Raw genomic sequence first — 5,711 nt, 5'->3', positions numbered from 1 at the left:
TAATTTTTTTTTTTTTAATTATTTGAGAAATTCTGAGTGAAAATTTTTTCAAAGATGGTTTAGATTTTTTCAGTGTACTTGAGTACATATTTAGAAAAAGAAATGTTCAGAAATACTTGGCCCAAAATAAACTACCAAAGAAAGGACCAGATTTGTAAATAATTAAACTAGGGTCAGATCAATCCGTCACTTTCTCGAATCCAGCATCAGTTCAAATAATGTCTCGACATAAGAATTTATTTTTATTTTTATTCATAAAATCAATTCATCTACGGTTTTGGTGATTATTAAGCTGACTTTGTGTCTGGACAGCAGGTTAAAGATCACAGTATGTTCATCTAATATTTAATGCAATCTCAATTAGCAGATGTAACTGTGAGTAGAGCTGTTCATGTGATTCTTTTCTACACGTCCAGGACCTGCTATGAGACTTTCCCCTCAGGTACCACTTCAGTAAATATTGTCTGAAAAGAGGCTGGGATGAAGCCTGAAGTATGATTTCTTTGAGGCTGAGATGGAAAGGAGGAGATGTTCACTTGTTATTTGGCGGTAGGTCGATAAAAATAGAAAGGAAATATATTCTCTCCTGTCACACTGCACTCCAGACTGCTACTGACAGGAAAGATTGTGTTCATTTGTTTTAAAAGGCTCTTCAGTCTCATTTTTGAATATATGATAAAATGTTACACTAAGTACCCATAATTTCAATACAAATAAATTTTAATGTGTAATATAAACATATTGCAATGAGGGTTTTTTTTTTTTTTTTTTTTTTACTTAAAGCTGCAGTCGATAACTTTTGGTGCTCGCGTCTTGCGGAAGAACATTGTAGCCGGAGCTACTTCTCTCTGTTCACATCAATGGCGAGTCACGCAAGTACTGTTGATACTCTGCAGCATTGCCGACACCAACCAGACTAAAATAGTCCGAATATAATCACTTATTATAGGGGTACCATAGTGATTCAGGATAAGACAAAAACACGGTTTGGAAAATGGATTCATGATGTACTCGCTCATTATATATGTTTTTTTTTTATTTTCAACACAAAACAACACTGTGGCACAGACCTGAGCTGACTGGACCAGAAGAGCTATGGAATAAAATCACTTTCAAAAATAATCGTACGTAATTCAAAACATTTGTGTGTAATTTTAATATACTCGTGCGTAATTTAAAACTATTGTACGTAATTCTGTTTTTTGTCAGAGTTGGATTCCAAAATCTACGGCCACGACGGTTTACAGATACGCGATTTTGTGTGTTTTTTAGAGTACAACTCTAAAATGCACGACTGTGACAGTTTACAGACACGGCGCTTGTTTTCACAATAGCTCTGTTATACACACGACATGCGAATTACGACCACGAAATGCGGTGTGTGAAACGGCTGTCAAAAATACGTCATCAAGGTCACAGGCATTACTATCCGAGGGAAGATGAATCGATTCAACGAAGAGTCATACTCTTAATCGCTATTGGCCTATAGATTCATAGAAAGCGATAAATTAAACACATAATCCTAAAAAAAAAAAAAAAAATTATTTATCCAATGTAAAAACAGCGTTAATGATGTAAATAATATTGTTTTAAATTAAACTAAACTTCGAAAGTACCTTCAAAACGGCTTACTGACGTAATCACCACCGCACGTTTAGGTCTTAGTTTATCAATAATCAAAAACAGATTACAATTATTTTTGATAATACAAATGTCTCTTAACACGGTTAGTTGCACTTGATGTTCTTAAGTTAAAGTAATTTAAAGTCAGCTGTATTTGTTAACATTAGTGAACTAAGAAGAACAAACAACGTACAGCTGTATTTTTATAAATTAACAAAGTTTAATAAATACTGTATCAAATGCATTGCTCATAGTTAATGTTAGTTAATACATCAGTCAACAAATTAAAGTTACACTAGAAAACTAGGTTTTGCCTGATAGAGAAAAATTAGTAAAAAAAAAAAAACTAATAAATTAAAAAATTAGTCAGCAGAGTTTAGTAACCTTGTTTTAAGTGACATTAACCAATTAATCAAACAGACACAGGTTTATCCACTAAAACATTTATTTAGCTTTCAGTTTCATTCACCAATTCAAGTAAAAAGATAGATAGATAGATAGATAGATAGATAGATAGATAGATAGACCACTCATTCATTCATTCATTCTGTAGTAGCAGTCCATAGAACAGAATCCAGCAAACTCTTTGTCTGAATAGAAAGCTGTGAAGATCCCTTCTTTCCAAGACCACAGTATCTACAGCATCACACATCTGCTGAGCTCCAGCTCCACTCTGTGTCTTCCTCACATCTGGACTGACAGACTTCCAGTCAACCATACCTACACGAGAGAAAAACAAATGTTGAGAGATTCAAACAAGAAGTAACCAATAAGTAGAATAAAATATCCAATAAAAAAAGAAGCGCAAGTGTCTGAGAGTGCAAGTCTGCAGCCAGACCCTTCTCCATTATATTATAATACAACTGTACTACTGACTATTCACTGAGTAACAAAAGTACTACATATGCTTCCTGTGCATGGTTTCTAACAGAATGGAATCAGAAAAAAGTTGACTGGCACTCATCTATACCACAGGTTATACTAATATTTACATTTACATTTATTCATTTAGCAGACGCTTTTATTCAAATCGACTTACAGATGAGGACAGAGTTGAAGCCATCAAAAAAAACAAAAAGAGCAATGATATATAAGAGCTTTAACAAGTCTCAGTTAGCTTAACACATTACACGTAGCAAGGGCTTTTAAATAATATAATAAATAAAAAGAAAACAGATAGAATAGAAAAAAGAATAGAGTAAGCTATTTGGTTCATGTGCATGTACAACTCCAAAGTGTTGGGTTAACTTCAAAAGAGTGAATGTCCTTCGAGTGCACTTTGTGCAATGGTACAGTCAAGGCATGAGGATCTAATAAAAGAGGCTAATCATTCAGAGTAAAGTTACTGGCAGTGCTTGTCTCCATCTTCTAATGTTGACAATGTCCCTCTGAAGGAAAGTCAGTGTCTTTCTCATGTGTGGTGGATATGCAATGTTGAAAGCAGAATACATCCAGAAGGCTGTTATGAAGGCTTCATCAAGGCTGGTGCACTGACACACATCTGTTCCATCTTCTGTCACCACACTGAGCCCTCGAACTATGATTGACATTTTACAGTCAGTATCCATCAGGTGTACGGTAGGAAAGGTGTAGCCGGGTCCCCCTTTCATAAAATAAATAAATAAAAAGAATAACAACAACAATAATAATAATAATAACAACAAGAAAAAAAAAAAAGAAAACACTTTTCAGATTCATCAGATTCTGTTGCATTCTCTTTGGCTCAGACAGTGTAGCTACATACACTGCAGAAACAATCAGAAGCTAATGTATAAGGTTCACAATATACCATGCATTTCATGTTCTTGTATACACGGATAAATCTTACATTGTTTTCTAAAACTATTGCTTTAAATGTTTAACAGATGGGCTAAAAAGGTACAGAAGAATAAAATATTACCTGAAAATATGTGAAACATGATATTTTACAGTTGATGAGTTTTTTTTTTCTTTAATATACTCACTCCAGCAGGTGTCCTGAAGTATGTGTATTTTTTGAGTACATCCTCCTCCAGAGATTCCTTCAATGCTTTCTCAGCGTCTCCAGGAGAATGGTCCTGTCGTGTGGTCTTTGACAGCCATGTGTCTGGATGTGTTTCACTTTATAACACATTCACATGAGCCTCAACAGATATTGAATCCTCCCCAACACAAGTTTCCTTCATCAGAACAACAGAAACAGATCATGCTTAGACCGTGACATATATGAAAAACAACTAAATACTTACTGAACAAGGTGCTTTAGATATAAAAAATAATAAAAACATTGAACTGCATAAACATTAAGATGATGGTCAGGCAGTGAAGAAGTGGAGTACATACAAAAAGGATTTAAATATCTGTAGTACATTATCTTCCTTACATTAACCTGCACTAAGTGAAAATGTAAAATTGATTAACAGTGCAAAAATAAATTATGCATATGTCAGTGTGCTTACATATTCTACAATAACCTGCAAGTGGAGCTCGTTCTGCTTTACATTTCAGGTGTAGGGATGTGTCAGATGTGCTTAAAACACAAACTTGACTGATTGTCATTTTCCAGCAAATAAAGATTACAACATCTTGTTACTACAATATTGTGTGTGATTATGTTGATAGAGATAAATCAATGGTTTAAAAACAATTTAACTTACACAGTCATTTCTTTCTGTATTTATGTGCTAATTTGCATAAATACCACAACAGATCTAAACATTGGGTATAGCCAGGTGAAAATGTCTTGTTCGATCTTGTTGATAACAGTAAAATACTTAATATTAAGGTCTGAATGGAACCAGTTTAGGCTACCCATGAGCATTAATAAAGAGAGGCAGGAAGAAGTACTTTAGAAACCAGCCTTTATTAGTTTGGTCCGTGGGACTGTTTCATGAAATTTACTTTTTATTTTGCCTACTTTTTGTCTTCTGCATTCTCCTTACTATTGTCTCATGTTCTTGCCTCAGACTCGTCCCCCAGAAACAGCCCCAAATATAATCTTTTAAAAATTAATAAAGGAACCAGCCAAGTAGGAACCAAAGTACTTCTTCCTGACTCTCTGTATTGATGCTCATGGGTAGCCTAAATGGGTTCCACTCAGATCTTAATATTAAGCATTTTACTGTTATTTGTCAACAAAATTTAACAAGACATTTTCACCTGGCTAGACCCAATGTTTAATCTGTTGTGGTATTTATGCAAATTAGCACATATTTAATTAGACTATGCACCATTTGTCCATGTTAACAAACGATTACTATCTCTGTAATATTGATACTCTCTGTTATTAGTTATAACTAACGTTAACCCTTAAACACAGGGGTCGTCAAGTTCGGTCCTGGAGGGCCCGTGTCCTTCAGAGATTAGCTCCGACCTCATGACAGCCTGGAACAAGTTTGATGACCCCAGCTTAAACATGTCAGATTAAAAAAAAATAATTATTATTATTAACTTACCTGAGACGAGGTGTGAGCGCTTGGCTGTTGATCCGCCAGTTCGGCGCCAGTGGTTTAAAACTTTGGTAAGGCGCATGCGCACTTCGTTGAATCGATTCATCTTCCCTCGGATAGTAATGCCTGTGACCTTAATGACGTATTTTTGACAGCCGTTTCGCACACTGCATTTCGTTGTCGTAATTCGCATGTCGTGTGTGTAACAGAGCTATTGTGAAAAAAAGCGCCGTGTCTGTAAACTGTCACAGTCGTACATTTTAGAGTTGTACTCTAAAAAACACACAAAATCGCGTATCTGTAAACTGTCGTGGCCGTAGATTTTGGAATCCAACTCTGACAAAAAACAGAATTACGTACAATAGTTTTAAATTACGCACGAGTATATTAAAATTACACACAAATGTTTTGAATTACGTGCGATTATTTTTGAAAGTGATTTTATTCCATAAAGAGCCGGGAGCAGCGGATTCTTGCAAAACAAATAACAGGTAAAAGTGCGCTGAGCCATAACGATCTTTTAATTTAAAAAAAAGGCCGGATTCTCTATGTTACATCTTGGTCACGTAAAGGTCACAGTTTTTATACCAGTCGTATCATTTTATTTTGTTGTATTTATCCGTCACACAATATTCTTCCACCAGACACGAGCGCCAAAAG

The 5,711-nt window shown here is 35.0% G+C and overlaps 1 long non-coding RNA gene across 2 annotated transcripts; it reads right to left on the bottom strand.

The window, feature by feature from the left end:
* Positions 1-2,050: 2,050 nt before the first annotated feature.
* On the bottom strand, positions 2,051-5,495 carry LOC113100110 (uncharacterized). Of its 2 annotated transcripts, XR_003289573.1 has the most exons (4): positions 5,058-5,495; positions 3,588-3,782; positions 2,970-3,226; positions 2,051-2,343 (listed from the first exon to the last, which is right to left on the bottom strand). It is a non-coding gene; the product is annotated as an uncharacterized LOC113100110 (long non-coding RNA). The 2 variants fall into 2 exon arrangements; XR_003289572.1 differs by having other exon boundaries at positions 2,051-3,226; positions 5,058-5,490.
* Positions 5,496-5,711: the final 216 nt, after the last annotated feature.

This window comes from Carassius auratus, unplaced genomic scaffold, assembly GCF_003368295.1.
Source record: "Carassius auratus strain Wakin unplaced genomic scaffold, ASM336829v1 scaf_tig00217176, whole genome shotgun sequence".
NCBI classification, from domain to species: Eukaryota; Metazoa; Chordata; class Actinopteri; order Cypriniformes; family Cyprinidae; genus Carassius; species Carassius auratus.
This window is presented reverse-complemented; position numbering and strand designations above follow the sequence as displayed.